We start from the raw sequence: 25125 nt of genomic DNA on the forward strand, positions 1-25125 counted from the left end.
TGCGGTTCGCCGTGCTGCTTTTCCGTGCATGCTTCGCCTGTCGCTCCCGGCTCTCTCCGACGCCGCTGTGAGCGTATGGCTGGAGGAGGAGGAGGTTTGGAGGAGGAGCGGAGCAATGATTGACAGGAAAGGGGGAAAAGGAAGCATTTTTCACGGCGCAAAAAAACACTGTAATAAAAAGCCAGGAAAAGAGTACTAGAGTGAAGTTTTTCTTGTTACACTCTTTTAGACACATTTGAGGGATGTTGGCCAAGACTTTTAATTGTGTTAAAAGCATGTTAAAAATGATGTCACAATACCTTTAAAACTTAAACAGTTATAAAGCATTACAAACTGGAACAATAGAGCAAACGCACAGCATTGTTTAGTATTTTGTGTCTTTCAAATAAAAGACCATTTTTTCCAGTCATATGTTCCTCATTCAAGGTTGTTAAAAAAATACTGCTATAATATCGTATCGTTATCGTGACCTCAATATCGTGTATCGTACCGTATCGTGAGATTAGTGTATCATTACAGCCCTATCACTTAGGAAAAAATGCACCCATAACAATTTGAATAGCCTAATGATTGAAATGATTAAAAACCAAAAGATGAAAGGTTTTAAGATCCGTCTCCTCACCAGAAGAAGCAGCACATATACCCTAACAACACAACTTCTATGCACATTGATCGTACTAATGCAATTTGGATGATGAGAGATTGCGTTGACAGTTATCTCATTCCCATCTAGGCCCTGATCATCTTAACATTTCTGCGATCACGGTCGGTGGGGGGATGTTGAGCTCTGTTTAAGCGTTGAAGGCGTTTGTCCCACAGGTTCATGCATTTTAATGTGTTTCTTCATCAGATTTTCTCTACACTCCATTGTCATTTCAAGGTTCTTACTATCGGTGACCTCGCGCCTGCGACGGCTCAGTTAAAGCTTTATCACTGCACCTTCACACCTCTGCACAAGCAACGCTGTATTTTCCTGTCAGCATGTTGTTTTTCATCCTGCTTTTTTTTTATCCATTCATATATTTCAAAGTCATTGTTTATGAGCTTCACTTGGTTGTTAACAAGGGTGTTGCAAAGTTCCTTCCCCCTAAACCACCTTTGTTTGACATCAAGCAGACCGTCCTCTAATTCTACCCCCCCCTAAACCCATCTTTCATACATTCACATGCAGGGGTGAAAGTAGATTAAAGTTCTTGCTGGTACTACTACCCAACCTTCATGGCGTGTTCTCCTCCCACCACCAGCTTCTTCATCCCTGAACACTAGGAATGGGCAATATTTTACCGTTCACGATATACCGTCAAAAAAATTCCCCACGGTAAGAATTTGTCATCTTACGGTAAAAAGGATAAATTCCCGTTGATGAGGTTTTTGTGTAACAAACATGGCGGAAGGCGGATCTGAGAGTTGTTAAACGAGACTACAGCTCTGGAACTGGTTTGGATTTAAAAAGAGAGACGAGGAGCAAACATCATCTATTATGTGCGTCTGCAAAAACAGTAAGAAATGGTTGTTACATTTTTAAATAACGTTTGACTATTACGAAAAAGAATTGCAATAGTATCTAATTTGTGGCATGTTCCAACCACAGGTTAATTTGCACATTTTATTTATATTAGAAGAGGTCATCACTGATAGGATTTTATTTTCAGTGAACTTTTATTTATTTGTCCTGTTTCTTTATTTATCAAGTTGTATTTTTTTCTACTTTGTGATTTTATAAGCTAAGAAAACTTGTTTTGGGGGCTCCAAAGACTGAATGTGTTGATAGATTTATAGTTAAAAAGGTGGAGTTGAATTGGTATTTTTTTTAATCGTCATTTTTATCGTTATCGGGATAAATGCCAGAAATTATCGAGATAAATGTTTTAGTCCATACCGCCCATCTCTACTGAACACGCATTACATTTTTTAACGCCTGTACGGTGTAGAAATTAGAAACACAACACTGTGTAGGCCTATAGCAATTTATTTATTTAAATGGTGTAAATAAAGGCCAGTCCGGACCAAGGATTGTCACAGAATACAGAGTTCGAGACCCGCTGTATGCGAAGATTACTGTCAGTAATTCGTGTGTTTTTTTTCCCGGTACTGCGTACCGGCACTGAATCTGGTGGTACGGAGTACCGGATCGTACCGGCTTACTTTCACCCCTGGTCACAGCTCCGTCCAGCTTGCCCCAGCCCTACTGGCCCAGTGTTTGTACCAACGGCTGTCAGGCTGGTAGAGTTGGCAGACTGACCTCGCCCTGCACTTCCTGGGATCCAGTCTGCACCCCGGCTAATCCTGCCCGGCCGCAGAAACATCTGCTATTTTAATTACCAAATGATGTATTTTAATCCCGCTAACTCAATCCGACCGGGCCGGGAACGCGTTGATGATTTATTGAACCTGTCCGGAAAATATGTGTTATTTCCCAGAATATTGTGATAAAGTTCTTTATTTTCTGTAATGCAAAAATGTCATACATTCTGGATTCATTACAAATCAACTGAAATATTGCAAGCCTTTTATTATTTTAATATTGCTGATCATGGTTTACAGCTTAAGAAAACTCAAATATCCTATCTCAAAAAATTAGAATATTCTGGGAATCTTAATCTTAAACTGTAAACCATAATCAGCAATATTAAAATAATAAAAGGCTTGCAATATTTTAGTTGATTTGTAATGAATCCAGAATGTATGACATTTTTGTTTTTTTTAATTGCATTACAGAAAATAAAGAACTTTATCACAATATTCTAATTTTCTGAGACAGTCCTGTAGATACGAACAAGAAAAAATAAATAGATAAATAAAAGGAGTTACAGACTGAACTGTTCAGAAGCAAATAGGAGACTTTTCTTAGATCTAAATCTGGTCTCTGTCTCAATTTGGAGGTAAAAATACATGCAGATGGACAATTACAAACACACACACACACACACACAGCAGATGTCAGGATCAGGATGCAGAGATCTTAAGTCGGCCTGTCTGTGGTGTCTCTGCGTAACACTTAAAACTAACTCACAGGGAAGTAGACTCAGGGAAACCAGACGTTGACTGCTCCCAGCTCTGCTGGTAGAGCCAGAAAATGTTCTATACAAGCAGGCAGAAAGGGTTTATATGCTGTATCTGTCTGAGATGCTATATTTCCACACATTGTCGAGTTACACTGTTGCTTTTTGTGCATGGCTTTTTATTCTGTGTTTAGTGCTTTTGTCTTGTTTGTTTTTGGCCTGTTAGGCCCCGTTTACACATAGCCGGGTATTTACAAAAACGGATATTTCCCCCTCTACGTTTTGAAAAATTCCATCGTTTACACAAGATCGTTTTCAAAATCTCTTTGTTTGCACGAACCCGCATAAATATCTGTTAAGGTGCTATTAGCAGCCAAACCTGCAGGGGGCAGTGTAACGAGAAGATAAAGTCATGCTAGCCAATCAGAGTCTGGAAAAAAACGTCAACAAATGACACGTGTGAAGCCTGAATAATATGGTTCCGCGTTAAATCGTCGGCGTCTACGTATGGTGCGCGTCGCCGCGTACCCTACGCCGTAGGCTCTGTGTTGGTGTAACGCGGAACCATAAATCAGCCTGGACTGCCAGTTACTACCAAGACGGAACGAGAGTCTTTCGTTTGGAGTGACAGAGAAGTGAAGTTACTTTTAAGTGTGACTTTAGAATATAAAACAAGTAAAATACAAGAAAATATTGACGGTGGCCAAACTAATTGTAAATACAGGTCGCACTCATGACGCTGGTGAAGTTTCTGTTGCAGAATGTGACGTTCTGAAGCCTAAATCTCCGTTTTCCTCTGTTTAGACGCAAACGTGAAGATGGAGTTTTTGAAAATGTCCACTTTGGCCGGAGTTTTCAGAAATGATCGTTTTTGGAGATTTTGAGCTCCGTTTTCATGTAAACGAACGGCCAAAACGCATGAAAACACCACCGTTTTTGCTACGTGGAAACGGGGTCTTAGTGTGTTACTGTGTCTCGTGTTATTAATGTTGATGTTACTGTTGCTGCTTCAGAAGTGTCTGGCAAAAGTTGTATGGATCATCAGGTCAATAACACTGTGAACTATTAAAGACATAGCCGGTTCTGGGACCTAATTTATAAAGCTTGCTTGCGCACAAAAAGGGCCTGAAAGATGCGCAAGCCACCTTCTACGCAAAGGTTGGGATCTAAAAAGAAAACACTAACCGAAAGATCTGCGTATCCCTACGCCAGCCCTGACCCTCCCGTAGGAACTTACTTAAGGTAAGGGGAACTGGCGACGCAGGTGGTGAGGTGGTGAAATGAAGCCATATTCATGTCATACTCTTAATAATGTCATCACATATCACAAAATATATCAGACTTATAATATAATAGCGCTGATCGTGTCCCTCTGTGTGTGAAGCACAGCGTCAGTCAGGACTCTGGCGCAGTGCAGGACACGCCGGGAACCTCCTCTTCACCCACCGCGACAACTGGATAGTGACTGAGGACAGAACAAATGAGGGTCCGTAGATCGTTTAGGGGTCTAACTACGGAGCCCCTAAAGGGACACAGATTTTTTTATATATATAATGAGTTTTACGCGCATGTGAAACCTTTACGTGCGGGTGTACTGTAAACCTAAATTATAGTTCCGCGTCACATCAACGCAGAGCCTACGCCGTAGGGTACGCGGCGACGCGCACCTACGCCGTATGCTCTGCGTTGGTGTAACGCGGAACCATAAACCCGCCCTGAGCAGCTCTGAGGGGAGACGGGAGAGGAGGAGGGTGAAGCGGGTCTGCTGGGCCGTTCTCGCATCGCCTTCGCACAGTGTCTTGATGATTTGCAATCACAGGCTGAACCTACCGCTAGTTTTTAAACTGTAAAAAGTGGGGGGGACAAAAACATGATTTTGAAAAGATGGGGGGACATGTCCCCCCTGTTGCGCCGGGGCACTCACAGCGTTTAGCGCAGCAACGGCGTGCTGCCACTCACTCGCTTTATTTTATACTATTTTTATACTCTTTCTACTTTTACTGTCACCACCAAATAATGTGGTTTTCCTGTCCTCCACCTCATCCACAACATCTAGATCTCAGATCTCAATGAAATTCAGTGTCACGGTGGCTCGATACTTCTCATTCATCCTGAAGCCAAACAGGCTGCAGGAAGCCACTGCGCATGCTCAGCAGGCTCATTCATATGCAAATACTACTTTGCATTACGCTTTTAAGGTAAAAGTGGGCGTGTAGAGGGCAGGATATGAGGCGGATTCAGCTGTGCAATCTTCCAGCTGGACTGTGATTTATAAAGAGAACATTGCGTGCAAGTGTGCGTGCACATGGTTTTATTGATCGGGATTTTTGTTTGCGCCTGCCATTTTCGGCTTTTGGGTTTACGTGCACTTTTAGTATGAATCCTACGCACTCCATTTTAAATGAGGCCCCTGAACTGTAAAGTCAATCACACTGTAGAACCGTAAAATCAATATTTTAATAAAGGTTTACACCCAATACTTGTAAAACCTGCAGCTTTCCAAACTTTTGTGCATCTTACATCAGAGGTCAGAGTATGACCGTGCTCTGCAAACCATGAACAGTCTCGCTTCTTAACAGATTTATAAAACTGCAGCTGTATGGCATGGTGAGACATTTAGAGCACTAAGGCTTGTGAAGTGAAGTACACAAAAATGTGAGCGTAGGATTCGTTGAAGCAAGCCCCAGATTCCAGCTCGTTCCCTCAGCTGACAGCAGCTGATCTGGGCCCCGGCCTTCATCAGCTGACAGCTCGGCTTATTCCCTTCACGCATCCCATTGGTAAATCTCGTTTAAGGCGCGTTATTTAAGCGGATTTAACCTGCCTACCCTTGTCGCCCCCTTTACAAGCCGCTTTGCAGCCCACCTTAACCACAGCTACTCTTTTTTCCTACCACGCCGTACCTAATCTATCTCACTAATGTTGTCACTGATGCTTTACTCTGTTTGTACCCAAGGGCTCTTTTCTGCTTTTCTGCCGACGTCCCCGGCTCACACTTTCTTATGTGAAGGACACAAAGGTTCCTGGAGAGAAATGGGCTACAGTACCCGAGTTGTAAAAAACAATCAGGGGGGATGGTGGATTTTATCATATGGGGACAGATAATTTGTGCTGCTTACAAATAATATAATATATTACAAATAATAGCAGTGACCAAAACAGCTGCAGAAATACTGCAGGAATGACATAGCAGCAGTTAAATGCAGCCTTCTGTAAGCTTTAAATATCCACTGGGCTTACATCAAATACATCAAAACACAACAATAAAAAACACTTTTCTGAACTTATCAATATGACTCTGTCCTTCACAGGATAAGTAACATGGATCACTGCAAAAACTCACAATCTTAACAAGAATATTTGTCTTATTTCTAGTTAAAATGTCTCATTTTAGTAAAAAAAATCTCATTACACTTAAAACAAGACTCATCACTGGAAAAAATAACAATTTTCAATTTTCACTTAAAATAAGTACAAAAATCTGCCAGTGGAACAAGATATATATATCTTTTTTTTTTAATCTTGTCCAACTGGCAGATTTTCCTACTTATTTCAAGTGAAAATTTACTTGAAAAAGGTGAAAATTGTCACATTTTTCTGCTGTTAAAAATTGTGAAAATTGTGAAAATTGTCAAATAAGTTATTTTTCTGGTGTTATTTTTCTGGTGATGACTCTAAATGTAGAAAAATGTTGAAAAAACAACAATTTTCACCTGTTTCAAGTAGATTTTCACTTGAAATAAGTAGAAAAATCTGCATGTGGAACAAGATTTTTTTGCTTGTAATGAGAAGATAAATCTTGTCCCACTGGCAGATTTTTCTACTTATTTCAAGTGAAAATTTACTTGAAACAGGTGAAAATTGTCAAATAAGTTATTTTTCTGGTGTTATTTTTCTGGTGATGACTCTAAATGTTGAAATAGCAGTAAAACTACATTCATTGATGAAATGACATAAGGGATGGAAAGGAGGGATGGCAGTTTTACAGGGGGGACGATTTGGACCGTTTTTATTTCAGGGGGGGATGATTTGGACCGTTTTTATTTCAGGGGGGGATGCCATCCCCCCTCATCCCCCTCATCCCCCCTCACCCCCCCTCATCCCCCTCAACTCCAGTACTGGTCTTGTAGCAGAATGCACTTTGGAAAAGTTCAAACTTTGTCCGTTGGCTGTAAGAAAAAGTCCATGGACTCCTGACAGGGAGGTCTAAAGGAGATGTATAGTATTTTTGTTTTAGGCGTTTTGTTTCACTTTGTGACGTCTTTGGTTCCTCCATCAATCACAGCGCCGGGCCGGTTCCCTTAGCACGAGCGTCATTTTGCACTGGTAAAGGTTTGTGTTTTTCATCCAAGTTCTCTGTGACAGTGTAATCAAATCTGGGTCTCCTCCTACATGGGATGCCAGACATCTCCCTCCGTCAGCCGCGGGAGATTTGTGGGCTCATCATGTTTTTGGTCCAGGCAAGTTTTCTACACACCGACTGCCAGAGGGGAGGCAGATGAGCTGGGAATGGAAGAAGATTCTATGGAAGATGAAGAAAGAATATATATATATCAAATATAACAGCCAGCAGTTTCTTATCCCCCTTGTTTTGTTTGAATAAATACCAGAGAGGTTGATATCTGTCATCCTGATATATTTGCTGAAATTTCATGTCACGCAATTTTTCTTTCCCATAGTTTTCTGCTATATTTTTCTGAACGTTGTACTACTAAATTTCAAAAACCAAGCTTTTATTTTCAGCATAAACCATTTTAACGGCATCCATTGTAAGGTAGAAAAAAAAACAAAAAAAAAACAACGGTGTCACCCGATGAAGCAAGTGCTTGGAAAATAACCTGATTGAATGAACATTTATCAGTTGAAACAACTCTTGGTCCATTAACGTTTCCTCTCTTGCCTCTACTGACAGCAGTGCAGGGCTTATACAGTCTCAGAACAGAACGGAGGGAGATTCCTGCACAAACAAACCAACTTCTACAGTTTTTTAACACATATAAAGGTAAAGTTACCATAGTTTATCTGTAGGGACCCTATAAATGCTACCACTTAACCCTTGTGCTGTCTTTGGGTCAAGGGAGGAGGAAGGGAGGAAAGAAGGAATGAAGGATGGAAGGGAGAAAAGATGGAAAGAAGGAAAGAAGGGAGGAATGGAAGGAAGGGAGAAAGGAGGAAAGAAGGAAGGAAATAGGAAAGGGAGTAAGGAAGGGAGAAAAGATGGAAGGAAGGGAGAAAGGAGAAAAGAAGGAAAGGAGGAAGGAAGTAGGAAAGGGAGTAAGGAAGGGAGAAAAGATAGAAGGAAGGGAGAAAGGAGAAAAGAAGGAAAGGAGGAAGGAAGTAGGAAAGGGAGTAAGGAAGGGAGAAAAGATGGAAGGAAGGGAGAAAGGGAGGAAAGAAAGGAGAAAGGGAAAGAAGGGAGGGAGGAAGGAATGGAGAAAAGGAAAGAAAGAAGGGAGGGAAGAAGGAAGGAAAAGCAAAGAAGGTAATAAAGGAATGAATGACGATAGGGAGGTAGGAAGAAAAAGGAGGAAAGGAGGGTAAAAAAGGAGGAAAGGAAGAAGGAAGGAGAGAGCAGGAGGAAAGAAGGAGAGAAGAATTGGGTCATTTTGACCCAAAGACAGTACAAGGGTTAAGTAGTATTACATTTTTGGGTCTTGGCAGAGTGTTACAATAGTAATTTATTCCAACATCTTTCCATTGCTCCCTGTACTTGTACATAAGTTATAATGACAATAAAGAACTATCCATCTATCTATCCATTTATCTATCTACTCACATTGATTGCCATTTTGCTGCAAATACATATTTTGATCTTCCTCAAAACGGATTCACGTTATTTTTGTCTCTTACGAAGGTTTACACTTCTTGCAACGTAATACTAGACCCACGGTTGTTTTAGCTCTGGGATGTTGCTCTCAGATATTAGTGGCATCACCTGCCGGTGCCAGCAGCGGTGAAACAGAGGAGACCGAGAATAAGTGTTGATTAAGCGTCTGCAGGGGAGGCTGCTCCATACTGTACAATAATTAGACTGGTGCAGGCGTATACGCAGTACTGGAGTTGAGGGGGGATGAGGGGGGATGAGGGGGGATGGCACCCCCCTGAAATAAAAACGGTCCAAATCATCCCCCCTGTAAAACTGCCATCCCCCCTTCCCATCCCTTATGTAATTTCATCAATGAATGTGGTTTTACTGCTATTTCAACATTTAGAGTCATCACCAGAAAAATAACACCAGAAAAATAACTTATTTGACAATTTTCACCTGTTTCAGGTAAATTTTCACTTGAAATAAGTAGAAAAATCTGCCAGTGAGACAAGATTTATCTTCTTATTACAAGCAAAATAATCTTGTTCCACTGGTAGATTTTTCTACTTATTTTAAGTGAAAATCTACTTGAAACAGGTGAAAATTGTTGTTTTTTCCAGTGATGAGTCTTGTTTTAAGTGTAATGAGATTTTTTTACTAAAATGAGACATTTTAACTAGAAATAGGACAAATATTCTTGTTAAGATTGTGAGTTTTTGCAGTGATCCATGTTACTTATCCTGTGAAGGACAGAGTCATATTGATAAGTTCAGAAAAGTGTTTTTTATTGTTGTGTTTTGATGTATTTGATGTAAGCCCAGTGGATATTTAAAGCTTACAGAAGGCTGCATTTAACTGCTGCTATGTCATTCCTGCAGTATTTCTGCAGGTGTTTTGGTCACTGCTATTATTTGTAATATATTATATTATTTGTAATCAGCACAAATTATCTGTCCCCATATGATCAAATCCACCATCCCCCCTGATTGTTTTTTACAACTCCAGTACTGCGTATACGTGTCCGTATGTAATCTTCGTGCCATTAAACAAACACCTAGCTAGCAGGAGACATTCCACACATCTGTTCATATTTCATTCCTTCTTTTTCGCTCTCTTTTTTCTATGAGTGGGCAGCTGATGTTTTTTCTGCCTGACTTTTTCATTCTCATAATGTGCGAGAAAACAAACTTGGCCAACACATCAAAAGCAGTGTGTCATGTTGGAGAAGCTTGACTCGGGGCAGCGCTCACTCACTGAACTCCCAAGCATTGCAGCTTGTTTATAGCGGCACATGCCAAGCCTGGCGTCTTTCTGAAAAGACTCTGGCATGTTTGTTGACTCCCCCTCCCAACGGGAACCCCCCCCTCCTCCTCTCCTGGGTGTTCAACCCATCAGAAATAAACCGGGGGAGAAAAGAAAATCTGTCATTACGTTGGTTCAGGAGGTTCTGTGTCTGATTGTGCCCCTGCTGTACAGGACTGTCTTAGAAAATGAGAATATTGTGATAAAGTTCTTTATTTTCTGTAATGCAATTAAAAAAACTAAAATGTTATACATTCTGGATTCATTACAAATCAACTGAAATATTGCAAGCCTTTTATTATTTTAATATTGCTGATTATGGTTTACAGTTTAAGATTAAGATTTCTAGAATATTCTATTTTTTTGAGATAGGATATTTGAGTTTTCTTAAGCTGTAAGTCATGATCAGCAATATTAAAATAATAAAAGGCTTGCAATATTTCAGTTGATTTGTAATGAATCCAGAATGTATGACATTTTTGCATTACAGAAAATAAAGGATGTAACGTTCTCACTCGGGTGTAGATGACCCAAAGCTAAACGTTCAGCTAAACCGTTATCCGATTTCAATAAGAAATGATGACAGAGGCGTGGAGTGGCATTTCATCAATTATATTGAAGCTTGAACGTGTAAATGTGTTGTAAAAACTGCAACAGAAAAATACATAATTAGATTACAAGATGAACCAATGCTAATGGCTAGCTAACAGATCGTTTTTATGCTAACAAAGCTCCTATCAAAACAATACACAAAGAAACAACATTAGCAAAAAAATGGTTGGCAAGATATAAAAATAATTATCTGATATATCAAACTTAACTTACAGCATTGCTTGTAAACAACTGAAATGGTGAGAAAAAGATAGAGCAGGATAATGACGGCTGGTCTGACCGGAACCAAACCGGAAGTGGAGTCGCGCCGAAACCGGAAGTAGCATAGCGGTTCTTAAATCATCTCAAAACAATGAAATATTTAATTATACTGTAAATACTTTGTTCCTTAACGTATTATTTACCCCTTGTTTACCATACATAACTATACAAAATGTGTTTTAACATATATTAACCTTTCGATTATTTTAATAATACATGAACACAGGGCAACACAGTTACAGGGCAACACAAAGGACTTTATCACAATATTCTAATTTTCTGAGACAGTCCTGTATGTTGTTTGCAACAGATTTAGAGTGGAGAAAAACAGAAAAAGCTGGAATAGTCAGAGCTGAAAATCAAATGTTAAGCCCTCAAGCATTAAATACGCATCTGCATGGTCCAAATAACAAAGTAAGGTGAGCTCGGGAGAGGAAAACAGAACCATAAAAAGGAAAGGAAATGAGAATTGAAATCACTGGGGTAAATTTCTCAGATTTGTCTCCAAACATGTACAGTTAACTGCTCAAAGATCAGTGTGTCATGGGGGGGTCTGGGCTCACGCTGACATTAGAGCTCTGCAGAGTTTCTGGTTGTGCAGAAACTTCCGCTAACGGTGTCCAGGAAGCTGGAGACCCTGCTGGCTCAGAGTCTCTGCTGCACCGTAGCCGTTAGAACGGAGAGGAAACGGAGAGCAGGAGAAGTCGTTATCTGTGTGGAGGTCTGGTCTATCCGTCATTAGGGGGTTGTTGGATGGAACATCTCTGGACTTCAAGTTTGGTTTAGGAAAGCAACATTACTGGCCGCTAACTTGGACTATGTTTGTATTCTCTGGTATTATTGTGTCTCTTTCTTAACCCTGGTACTGTCTTTGGGTCAAAATGACCTCATTCTCCCTTCCTCTTTCCTTCTGCTCTCTCCTTCCTTCTCCCTTCCTTCTCCCTTCCTTCCTTCCTTCCTTCCTTCCACCCTTCCTTCCTTCCTTCCATCTTCCTTCCTTCTTTTCTCCCTTCCTTTTCTCCCATCCTCCCTTCCTTCTTTTCTCCCATCCTTCTTTTCTCCCTTCATCCCTTCTTTCTTTCCTTCTTTTCTCCCTTCCTCCCTCCTTTCTTTCCTTCTTTACATTCTTCCTTCCTTCCTTCCTTCCTTCCTTCCTTCCTTCCTTCCTTCCTTCCTTCCTTCCTTCCTTCCTTCCTTCCTTCCTTCCTTGTTTTCTCCCTTCCTTCTTTCCTTCATTCTTTCTTCCTTCCTTCCTTCTTTCCTTGTTTTCTCCCTTCCTTCCTTCCTTCCTTCCTTCTTTCCTCCCTTCCTTCTTTTCTCCCTTCCTTTTATCCCATCTTCCCTTCCTTCCATCCTTCTTTTCTTCCTTCCTTCCTTCTTTCTTTCCTTCTCTTCATTCTTCCTTCCTTCCTTCTTTCCTCCCTTCTTCTCTTCCTCCTTCCTTGACCCGAAGACAGCACAAGGGTTAAATAAACTTCTGCATTTAGGGACATTCCCCCTTTGATTTTTTCATCTAACGTTCAAGGCATCAGAGGAAATGAATAATAAGAAACTGTAAATCAAGACTAACTGGAAGTGTGTGCCACCTTTCCTAACATTTCCTTCACACACCAACTGTAAAGTGTCCGGGGCTGGAGCTGCCTCTGCTCGGTAGGAGGTTCCCCCCATCAGTGTCACATCCTGGAGAGTGATGTTTACACCTCAGGAGTGAGTGATGATGAGAAGAATGGATGGAGACAGGGAGGGAGTGCACATTTCCTCCATTGTGCTCCCAGATGCTTCAATACAAGACAGAGGTCACGCGGCAGCAAAGCCTCACAAACAACCACGGTTATACATTAGATCTATGCGTTCAGCCCGTTTTAAAACGACGGGAGCTAAAATCTTTCAGACAGAAGGTGGAAAGAGGTGCAACTTCACTGCATGGTGTAAATAATCTCATTTTTGAATATCAAAGCATGTTAACTTGTTTTTGTAAATCCACAATATACAATTACAGAATACCAAGTGTGCTAATTGTGTATTAAAAGGCAATTACGACTACATTACAGTCGGTTCGTTGACACTAACTGATCTACGCAGTGGATAAGTTATTGTTTAGATTGTATTGGGTTATATAAGCTTCCCAGGCCAAATACACGCAAACACTTTCAGACTTTACTAACCCCTGGTGAGCAGCTGGGTACTGTAGAAACACAGTTTTGAAAAAGGACATAGGGATGGTTTGTATATTCTGTGATACGCAAAATCCTTCAAACCAACATGTTGTGAGAACCGAGAATTGTTAGAATTAATTGAAATTGCTTTTGTTGTTATTCATGCACAAGGACACATATACATACACATAGCCACACATAGCCACACATACATATACACGCTCGCACACACACACACATACAGCCACAACTCAGACATATACATATACACACGGAACATACAAACACATAGCCACACATACACACACACACACACACACACACACACACACACATAGCCACACAGACATATACATACACGCATACACACACACACGCATGATCATATACATACACGCACACACACACACACACACACATACATACACACACACACACATAGCCACACAGACATATACATACACGCGCACACACACACATACACACACGCATGATCATATACGATACACGCACACACACACATAGACATACACACTGGCTTGTTCACCTGCATGCTTGCTCTGTAGTTTTTGGAGTTAGTTAGCGGTAGCTTAGCTTGTGATCGTGATCTCGAAGTTTGGGTCGATTGCTGCTCGTGTTTTGGTCGGCTCCGTGTCGGTTTTGGGTTTCGTTTGTGGTTTTTGTTGCAGATTTCCAGTGCTTGACGTGAGGCCTGCACAATAACCCCAGGACGGAGGTTCTAGGGAACAGAAACCAGGGGCTAGACAGAGTTCTGTCTAAAAAAAAACTAAAATGGCCCTGGTAAGGAGGTTCGCACATTTCCGATTACCTAAAACCTTTGAGTTTGGGGTTTGCAGCTCTAAACACGTCTGATTGAATTCTCTCACGTCAACTTTAATATCAACTATAACTCCTGAAATCAATTAACTTTAGGCATACCACAGAAATAGTTATGACTGTTTGAGCAAAATAATAACATGAGTGACTGCCAAAAGGAATGAATGAGAGAGCTTTAATGGTGACAGCACAACTATGTTACATTAATGGGCTTAAATCGGACACAACTGGAATCCACATGCGGGTGTGATTGTCCTGTCAGCAACACATTCTAACAGACAAGATCTGCCCAAAATGCCCTGTCCTTATAGAGGAAATAGAAAAGATCTTAGCACTGAAATATTCTTTTAGCTTCTTTGAGAAAAAAGAGACCCCTTTTAAGTTCTATATGCCATTGATCAAAATGTATCTAGAGAGCTTTAAGTGCCAGAGATGTTCGCCTTGGATCCTGACAGCCAATTCCAGGTGCCCGTATCCAGCTGGAATCTACCAAAAAACTCTGCAGCACTTACTTTTGGTTGCTTTGATCAAGGAAATACTTCCACACCAAATGGCATACAAAGTTATTTTTACGCTCATTGGGGACTGTGTGGAGTTTTACGGTAGGAGAGGATATTTTCTTCCAGGAATGTGTGAACTAAGAGCAGACAGAATATTGAACTGTTATTGACAATATCGCTTCACATCTGCTGGATATCCAACTCTTTTCTGTTAAAATGTTCATCTTATCAGATCAGAATATTAAAAAACTGTACCCTATTGTTTTTATTATACATAGAGTCCTTGTTTCCTCCCACTGCAGGTGAACAAACTGCAGTGGCATGTTTGTTTTTATAATCGCTGCCATTTTGCTTTTTTTTATGGATTGGCAGTTTGAAAAAGTAACTGTTTTAGCTCCTCTTTAGTTTTCCTTCCTTTTCTTCTGCTATAGTCCTTTATCCATCAGAAAAAGACTTAGTCCTCTTAGACTTACAGCAATAAACCTACATCCCCCAAATCAGGGAAAAAAACTGGGTTGATATGAGACATGCAAATATAAACTCTGTGATTCTTACATCTCCTGGGATTTCCTGCTGTGTCTCATGAATTTGATTTCATTTATTTAAACACATCTTTTTCATCGATGTAAACATTACATCAGTCCTTCATTTCAAAGCCATACAACCCCACATTTAAATTCTGATTATACAGTTAGAAAAGTGATTCGGCTGGAAAGAAGTTAGACTGCAAAAGAACCAAAAACGCAGATTGACACATGGCGACAGACTTGATTTTGTACAAACACTACACTAGTGTGCCAAAAAGAAGAAAAATCCAATGCACTCTTCTGCAAATATAAAGAGCATTTATTTAAATTGGCTATTTCATGTAGAAAAGATTAAAAAAAATAGGTTACAGCCCACGCGTTTGGGCCACAACCTTCCTCAGGGTGTAACACTCAATGCATTGATTCTCCTTTAAATGGGATGATTGAAAACACCTGGGCAGGTGGAGGACACATACAAAACAAGAGAAACAACAGATAATGTCAATAGATGGCTCCACCAATTGTCAAACAACCAAACACTTGAGATTAGGAGAAGAAAAGTTACAAAAAAGGAGTGAAATCAATATCCTCATTTAGACTGCAAAAGAACCAAAAACACCGATTGATGCATGGCGACAGACTTGATTTTGTACAAACACTACACTACTGTAGTGTGCGTCCAAATGAAGTCACATTTATAATATAAATATCGTTTTTTATTCACAGTAAGACCTCTGTGTTCGTCGTCATCATCGTCCTGGAATCTTGGCAGTATTTTTGGACTTATTTACAGTCTGCAATTACATGTTCTCTGCCTAAGGTTATGTCCATGTTTATGTTATATTTACATCTCCTTTATAATTCCTGGAAAAAGCCACATATAAATAAAGTTGTAGGGGCCACACAGACTCAGACGCGAGTGCCAACATGTGTAGTCGGATCGGCATGCGTGTTGCACTGTTTTCAAGTAATCCTGAACAGCCGGAGTTTATCTCAAACAGCTTCCAGGTGCAGTCGGCCTGCACACATTCCTGCAAGACACAGAGCATAAACTACACATTTCTGTTTGTGGCTCAATCGCACAGAGAAGCAAACACACACACATGCAGGCGCACATGCAAGTGCACACGTGTCATCCAAGGATAAAAAAGACAGCTTTTATTATTTTCTTTTTCATCCTGAAGAAGTCACATCATCCCGCTGTTGTGTGTAATCCTCAGCATATCTGACGGCAGCGTTCTGTTGTCACCAGGTCTTTCATGGATGTCTAATGACGTTTTATCAGCTGTCAACGTCGTGTTACAATTTCCCCTTGTGTTAAAAAAAAAGAAAAACAACAGCTTCATTTCAGAATACTCAGAATACAGAATACTAGTGTCAGTTTAACCTGCTACTGTCTTTGGGTCAAAATTACGTAATTCTCCTGTTCCTTCTTTCCTCCTGCTCTCTCCTTCCTTCCTTTCTTCCTTCCTTCCTTCCTTCCTTCCTTCCTTCCTTCCTTCCTTCCTTCCTTCCTTCCTTCCTTCCTTCCTTCCTTCCTTCCTTCCTTCCTTCCTTCCTTCCTCTTTTCTCCCTTCTTTCTTTCCTTCCTTCTCCCTTCCTCCTTTCTCCCTCCCTTCCTTCCTTCCTTCCTTCCTTCTTTCCTTCCTTCCTTCCCTCCTGCTCTCATCTTCCTTCTTCCCTTCTTCTTTTCTCCATTCCTTCCTTCCTTCCTTCTTTCCTTCCTTCCTTCCCTCCTGATCTCTCCTTCCTTCTTCCCTTCCTCTTTTCTCAGTTCCTTCCTTCTTTCCTTGTTTTCTCCCTTCCTTCCTTCCTTATTCCCTTCCTTCCTTCTTTCCTCCCTTCCTTCCTTCTTTTCTCCCCTCGTACATTCTTTCCTTGTTTCTCCTTTCCTTCCTTCTGTCCTTCCTTTCTTCCTTCTTTTTCTCTTCCTTCCTTCCTTCCTTCCTTCCTTCCTTCCTTCCTTCCTTCCTTCCTTCCTTCCTTCCTTCCTTCCTTCCTTCCTTCCATCCTTCTTTTCTCCCTTCCTTCTTCCTTCCTTCCTTCCTTCCTTCCTTCCTTCCTTCCTTCCTTCCTTTCCTTCCTTCCTTCCTTCCTTCTTTTCTCCCTTCCTTCTTTCTTTCTTTCTTCTCTTCCTCCTTCCTTGACCCAAAGACAGCACAAGGGTTAAAGGGGCGATTGATACGCTGTCTTCCCGGAACCCACCCCCCTGTCAGTCTTCCTCTCCTCTCCTCTCCTCTCCTCTCCTCTCCTCTCCTCTCCTCTCCTCTCCTCTCCTCTCCTCTCCTCTCCTTTCCCTCTTTTCAAGATCTTACATTTTCACTAAAGTCCCTTTCTCTCTGTTATCATTCCACCAGAGGCTCAGAAGGAGCTTTGATATTGAAAGCAGGCTTGGAATGAAAGGCGAGGGTTTAGGGGAATGTAAATGCCTGGGGGTCTTTTTCTTTCTTTTTTTTTTCTAAAGGAGGAGATCTTCCAGTTAACGAACACCTCACGCTCCTGCATTTTCTTCACTTCTGGCTTTTTTTCTTCATGCGACAAAGTGGGGATGAAAATGGATTTGTGATATCGTTTCAGTCTTTTGTATTGATTTCAGTCAGTTGAGTTTCATGAGATATTGTGACACAGAAAAGGCTAAAGCGATATGAAAACTGTTATACACAATGGATGCTGAGAGAATATTCCACAGCAGGAAGCTGAAAAGGCAGCGATTATCGCTGTTTAACTCCATAAGTGAAGTATATTTAGGTACAAACACTTTTTACTTAGCTATTGTTTAACCCTTGTTCTGTGTTCGGGTCAAGGAAGGAGGAAGGGGAGAAGGGAGGAAGGAAAGAAGGAAGGAAGAAAGAAAAGAATGAAGGAAGGGAGGAAAGAAGGAAGGAAGGAAGAAAAGAATGAAGGAAGGGAGAAAAGAAAGAAGGAATGGAGAAAAGAAGGATGGGAGGAAAGAAGGAACAAAGGAAAGAAGGGAAAAAAAGAATAAAGGAAGGAAAGGAGAAAACAAGGAAAGCATGTACGAGGGGAGAAAAGAAGGAAGGAATGGAGGAAAGAAGGAAGGACGGAAGGAAGGGAAAAAGAATGAATGAAGGAAGAAGGAAGGAAGGAAGGAAGGAAGGAAGGAAGGAAGGAAGGAAGGAAGGAAGGAAGGAAGGAAGGAAGGAAGGAAGGAAGGAAGGAAGGAAGGAAGGAAGGAAGGAAGGAAAAAACAAGGAAAGAATGTACGAGGGGAGAAAAGAAGGAAGGAAGGGAGGAAAGAAGGAAGGAAGGGAGGAAAGAAGGAAGGAAGGAAAGGAAGGAAGGAAGAAAGGGAGGGAGGGAGGGAGGGAGGGAGGGAGGGAGGGAGGGAGGGAGGGAGGAAGGAAGGAAGGAAGGAAGGAAGGAAGGAAGGAAGGAAGGAAGGAAGGAAGGAAGGAAGGAAGGAAGGAAGGAAGGAAGGAAGGAAGGAAGGGAGAAAAGAAAGAAGGAAAGGAGTAAAGAACGAAGGAAGGAAAAAAAAGAGGAAGGAAAGAATGAAGGTCAGAGCAGGAGGAAAGAAGGAAGAGGAGAATTAGGTCCAAAGACCCAAAGACAGTACCAGGTTAAGGCAAGTGTCAATCCAGTGGGAGATAAGATTCTAGCCGAACAAAGAAAACCAAAGGAGAGGGTTTATGCAAACATTTGCGCGAAGCAGCATTTGTTTTGAATTTGGATACAGGAAGAAGAAGCAGAAATGACGGGAATTGCGTCATGATGTTCTCCGTGCGTCGCTGGTTTGATCCAGATATCCTGAATGATTAATTACCATGTAAACGGAATATTCCCAATGTTTCAGTAACCGGAATATTAGCAATAACCCCAATTTGGACTGCATGTAAACGTAGTCATTCAGACATTCACATTTGTGATACGCCCTCCTCAGAAACCTGCTGTGAATCCGTGTTGGAAGGACGAGTTAACATCCCACGGCAATGCCCCACCTCCTCTCACTCTCTCTGTGTGTTCTTTGCCCTCCACCTTTATTCCCTCCCTTCCTGCTGCCTGTGGCGCTGCCTCAGCTCTTTAACATCCCCACCTACTGCTGCTGCCCACCATGACAGTCAGTCCACCGGTTTCTCATGGTCTACACATGTAAACTCCACATAGCCCTCTGCAAGTAGTGCCACTCCTCTGTAATGAGTCCCCGGAGGGTTCGTACCCGGCAATCAGTCTCCTCCGACGCCACTGCAGCAAGCACGGCTTCAAAGAGTCAGGCAGAACCATTACCGTAACCGGGGACCGTTCCCTACCTGGGTACCATTAGTAATGCTGCAGTCTGCTAATGGCACTGAATGGACTTGACCTGCCAGTGCTGTTCAGGTTCATTTCCTCAAGTCTGGACTGGGTTTTTGTTTTTTGTTGTGCAAGTATTTGCTTTGATGTCTCACTTGATGGAGAATACTTTTTTGTACTACCAGGCAGTGTTTAGTTTTACTTCTCAATTCTGTTCTGTTTAATTTGACTCCATTTGTTTAATCACCCTTTGCTCATCTACGTCCAGTACTGGAGTTGAGGGGGGATGAGGGGGGATGAGGGGGGATGGCATCCCCCCCCTGAAATAAAAACGGTCCAAATCATCCCCCCCTCTAAAACTTCCATCCCTCCTTTCCATCCCTTATGTCATTTCATCAATGAATGTGGTTTTACTGATATTTCAACATTTAGAGTCATCACCAGAAGAATAACACCAGAAAAATAATGTATTTGACAATTTTCACCTGTTTCAAGTAAATTTTCACTTGAAATAAGTAGAAAAATCTGCCAGTGGGACAAGATTTATCTTCTCATTACAAGCAAAAAAATCTTGTTCCACTGGCAGATTTTTCTACTTATTTTAAGTGAAAATCTACTTGAAACAGGTGAAAATTGTTGTTTTTTCCAGTGATGAGTCTTGTTTTAAGTGTAATGAGATTTTTTTTACTAAAATGAGACATTTTAACTAGAAATAAGACAAATATTCTTGTTAAGATTGTGAGTTTTTGCAGTGATCCATGTTACTTATCCTGTGAAGGACAGAGTCATATTGATAAGTTCAGAAAAGTGTTTTTTATTGTTGTGTTTTGATGTATTTGATGTAAGCCCAGTGGATATTTAAAGCTTACAGAAGGCTGCATTTAACTGCTGCTATGTCATTCCTGCAGTATTTCTGCAGCTGTTTTGGTCACTGCTATTATTTGTAGTTAAGGCTGCATCAAGTTAAGGCTGCATCAAGTAGGTCAAATTTACGGTGGCCGAGACCCGCCATTGCTGAAAATAAAAGTAACGCTGCAAACAGAAACAAACGTCGCCGCAAATAAAATAAATGCTTAGCAAATAAAATAAACGCTGCAAAAAAAAAAGAAACGCCGCTGCAAATAAAAGAAACGCTGAAAATATAAGAAAATCCTGCTGCAAATAAAAGAAATGCTGAAAATATAAAGAAATCCCGCTGCAAATAAAAGAAATGCTGAAAATATAAAGAAATCCCGCTGCAAATAAAAGAAATGCTGAAAAAATAAAGAAATCCCGCTGCAAATAAATGAAACGCTGAAAATATAAGGAAATCCCGCTGCAAATAAAAGAAATGCTGAAAATATAAAGAAATCCTGCTGCAAATAAAAGAAATGCTGAAAATATAAAGAAACCCCGCTGCAAATAAAATAAAAAAACGACACAAATAAAAAAGCCACAACGGAAGTGAATTTCCGGGGACTATTTTTGCCGATGCACCGGTGTTGCACATTAAAAATTACACGTAGCGACGTTGAACACTAACCTTTTCACTTATTTTCTCGTTCGTTGTTCTTCTTATTCCTCGCTCTTCTTATTTCTTCCTTTTCACTTACGTCCTCTTCGTCTTCTTCTTCTCCTCTCACGTAAAAAACACCGGTGCATCAGCAAAAAAAGGTCCCCGGTAATTCACTTCCATTGTGGCTTTTTTATTTGCATTTTTTTTTTTATTTGCAGCGGCGTTTATTATTTTATTTGCAGCGGGATTTCTTTATATTTGCAGCGTTTATTTTATTTGCAGCGGCGTTTATTTTTATTTGCAGCGTTTCTTTTATTTTCAGCAATGGCGGGTCTCGGCCACCGTACAAATGGAATAGGAAGTCCCGGTGTCAGCCGTCTCTCTCTCTGCATTGACTAAGGGAGGGTACCAGTTCTGTTCCCCCACTATCGTCCGCTCACATGCAGCTGAATGTGGCAGCTGCTTTACCCGCGGGAGCTTTGCCTTTTCTTGTTTGGCCCCAGACCCCTCCAGGAGCTGTCAGCCCCATCACCTACATTTCTACTCTTTCTTGACTGTGGTGTGACTTTAAAAGTCAAACCACAGACGGTGCTGGATTGTTCTGCTCCGTTCTGGTTTCAATGCACAGAACATTACTGACAAGCTGGTGTATGACACATTATTTTAAACAATATTAACCCTTGGGCTGTCTTCGGGTCAAGGAAGGAGGAAGAGAAGAAGGAAGGAAGGAAGGAAGGAAGGAAGGAAGGAAGGAAGGAAGGAAGGAAGGAAGGAAGGAAGGAAGGAAGGAAGGAAGGAAGGAAGGAAGGAAGGAAGGAAGGAAGGAAGGAAGGAAGGAAGGAAGGAAGGAAAGAAGGAAGGAAGGGAGAAAAGAAGGAAGGAAGGGAGAAAAGAAGGAAGGAAGGGAAGAAGGAAGGAAGGGAAAAAAGAAGGAAGGAAGGAAAGAAGGAAGGGAGGAAAGAAGGGAAAAGGAAGGAAGGGAAAAAGGAAGGAAGGAAGGAAGGAAGGAAGGAAGGAAGGAAGGAAGGAAGGAAGGAAGGAAGGAAGGAAGGAAGGAAGGAAGGAAGGAAGGAAGGAAGGAAGGAAGAAAAGAACGGAGAAAAGAAGGATGGAAGGGAGAAAAGAAGGAAGGAAGGGAGAAAAGAAGGGAGGAAGGAAGGAAAGACAGAAGGAAGGAAGAAAAGAAGAAAGGAAGGAAGGAAGGAAGGAAGGAAGGAAGGAAGGAAAGAAGGAAGGAAGGAAGGAAGGAAGGAAGGAAGGAAGGAAGGAAGGAAGGAAGGAAGGAAGGAAGGAAGGAAGGAAGGAAGGAAGGAAGGAAGGAAGGAAGGAAGGAAGGAAGGAAGGAAGGAAGGAAGAGAGAAAAGAAGGAAGGGAAGAAAGAAGGAAGGGAGGGAGAAAAGAAGGAAGGAAGGAAGGAAGAAATGAGGAAGGGAGAAGGAAGGAGAGAGAGAGCAGGAAAGAAGGAACAGGAGAATGAGGTCATTTTGACCCAAAGACAGTACCAGGGTTAACATTACTGACAAGCTGGTATATGACACATTATTTTAAACAGTATTCGGTAAATGCGTTGATTAAATCATCTCCAAGCCATACATGCATTTCCCTCAAAGACATCACTTTCCCAGCAGGCTTAGCTTAGCTTAGCTTAGCTTAGCAGTGAAGGGTGTTTGCCGTGAGAGGAAACCTCTGCTGTTTCCATTCATTCATCTCTTTTCTACACCCAACCAGAGGAAATCTGATCCATCATTGCCAAATAGGAGAGTTATGGGAAGTAATGTGAGGAGGTTTACTGGCCTGTGCGCTGGTGATCAGATAGGTTATCAAAGATGCCTATCTCCAATTTGCTCGGTCCGTCCTCAGCTCTCTTAAACCACACTCTTGAACAAATACGACAGTTTTTTCCAACAGTGGGTTGTGTATTTTCTACCATACTGAAGAGGCAATTTCCTCTGTAGCTCAAGTGGCAGTTGTCTTCTGCCTCTTTGTTCAATTAGAGGGGAGGCGGAAGGAGAACTGGGGGGGTTGCAGTAATACTTCTAGTCAAAATAAAAGCTTTCTGCGAAAGCATCATGTCATCCATCTCCCACTAAATGATACATCTTACTCTTACAGCTGTCCAAATGACTTTGTTTGTCTGGCCCCGTTAGTGCCGAGGCCGTTTGTGAGGAGAGGTCTGGAAATGAGTTTTGTCTTTGTGTGGAGATGGAGGCAAACACACACACATAGGGTAAAAGGTAGGGAGAAAGAGGAAGGGACTGTACACTGGCCTCTAGGAATGGGTGATATTTTACAGTTCACGATAAACCGCCAAAAAAATTCCCCACGGTAAGAATTTGTCATCTCGCGGTAAAAACGATAAATTCCTGTTGGTGACGTTTTTGTGTAAGGAAGGAAGGAAGGAAGGAATGGAGAAAAGAAGGAAGGAAGGAAGAAAAGAAGGAAGGAAGGAAAGAAGGAAGGAAGGGAGAAAAGAAGGAAGGAAGGAAGGAAGGAAGGAAGGAAGGAAGGAAGGAAGGAAGGAAGGAAGGAAGGAAGGAAGGAAGGAAGGAAGGAAGGAAGGAAGGAAGGAAGGAAATGAGCAAGAAAGAAAGAAAGAAAGAAAGAAAGAAAGAAAGAAAGAAAGAAAGAAAGAAAGAAAGAAAGAAAGAAAGAAAGAAAGAAAGAAAGATAAATTCCCGCTGATACGTGTTTGTGTAACAAACATGGAGGATCTGAGTCATTCCAGTTTTGCAGTACAGGTGTAACTCATTTAATTGGTTTTTATCAATTCAATTTAATAGGTGTAGTTTAGTAGCATTTAGTATTCTTTTAGAGCAGTGATTTGGCTCCAAAGACTGAATGTGGTGATAGATTTATAGTTACAAAGGTGGAGTTGAATTGGTATTTTTTTATCGTCATTTTTATCGTTATCGGGATAAATTACCAGAAATTATCGTGATCATTTTTTAGTCCATACCGCCCATCACTACTGGCCTCACATTCAACCTGCTGCGTTCACCGGGGAGGCAGATCTCGCATCTGATTAACTCTGACCTTGGACCGCAGCGTTACACAACAACTCTGACTGTAAGAGAAAAACAGTAAACAGGATCACTATTATTGCATGTGAGGGCGGAAGCTGTAATTCCTCCCATAAACATTTTCTCAGAGAATTAAAGTTTGGGTTGGAAGGGAGATTAATATGGGACGAGGAGGAGAGTGTGCCAGCGAAAAAGCAGGCTAGTGGAATTTAATGAGTTTTGTGTGTCGGCTGGGGAGCCCACACTCGCGCCACGCTAATTACGCTCCGTAACGAACTGAGATCTGGGGAGCGTCGCGGGAAGACAAAGGCTCTGAGCCGTCCGGCACGAGCAGCAGGCAACGCAAAAGCGCTGCATACACACATTTAAAGCCCACGTGGACAAATGGAACGAGCGTGGGAGACGGAGAGATGGAGGTGTGCTTACAATTTGTTCCAACCCCTCCCTGGCCGCCACCCCCAGGTTAGGAATAATGAGATGTAGCAGCAGATAGAGAGCTTGAACCTGACAAACGAGCCTCTCTATCAGGATCTCCAGACGATGGAAGAGATGGAAACCCCGGTGATAGAAAATGAGTTGTGTAGAGACAGTGGGAGTGTCGGGATAATTGAATCAACCTCTGCTGACTTCATGCACTTCCAACTTTTTAACTAGATAAACATAGACATATATACGCAGGGCCGCCGCAAAGGGTGTGCGAACCGTGCGACCGCACGGGGCCTCGCACCCCAAGGGGCCTCGCGCTATGGGCGTTTTTTTTTTTTTTTTTTTTCAATTTTTTTTTCCTTTTTTTTTTCGTTTTTTCCCTTATAAATATCAACAGTCACGTTCCATTACAGACCTAAATGTGTACTAGTCTGTGCATATCAATAAATATATGTGCAATGATGCGCGTGTCTGTTGTTCAATACAACTGATCAGACCAAGCGCAGACATAAGCTGCTCTGATCCAGACGGGTGGAGTTGGAACAAACTGTCACACAATGTCGAGAGAACGAGACAGATTCAGGAAATTTCCATCAGGGGATGAAAAAAGAAAAAAACTAAAGAAAATGGAAGAGTTTAATGCCTCTCTGAAAGGCTTGTTTGATAAATTTGTTAGAAAAATCACCGATCCGACCGGGTCTCCAGCAGCCGTGGGGCCCCGCGTCGAGGCAAGAGATGATGATAAGGCAGGGGAAGGTATCCAGTATTTTGCTAATTGGAGAGCTAAAATAGCGCATATAGACACCCGATCCGACCTGAAAAACCCAAAAATTTCGCGAGGCCATTTCGCACAGGGCCGCGCAAATCTCCCAGATGGCTCTGTATATACGTAGACGCCCCATCGAGAGCTGAGCCCTACGTCAACGA

The 25125-nt window shown here is 41.6% G+C and overlaps 1 protein-coding gene across 1 annotated transcript in view; it reads left to right on the plus strand.

The window, feature by feature from the left end:
* rbms3 (RNA binding motif, single stranded interacting protein) overlaps positions 1 to 25125 on the plus strand; it is a 511349-nt gene that overhangs the window by 273546 nt on the left and 212678 nt on the right. The window lies entirely within an intron of this gene.

This window comes from Cololabis saira, chromosome 15 (genome assembly GCF_033807715.1).
Source record: "Cololabis saira isolate AMF1-May2022 chromosome 15, fColSai1.1, whole genome shotgun sequence".
Lineage (NCBI taxonomy): Eukaryota > Metazoa > Chordata > Actinopteri > Beloniformes > Belonidae > Cololabis > Cololabis saira.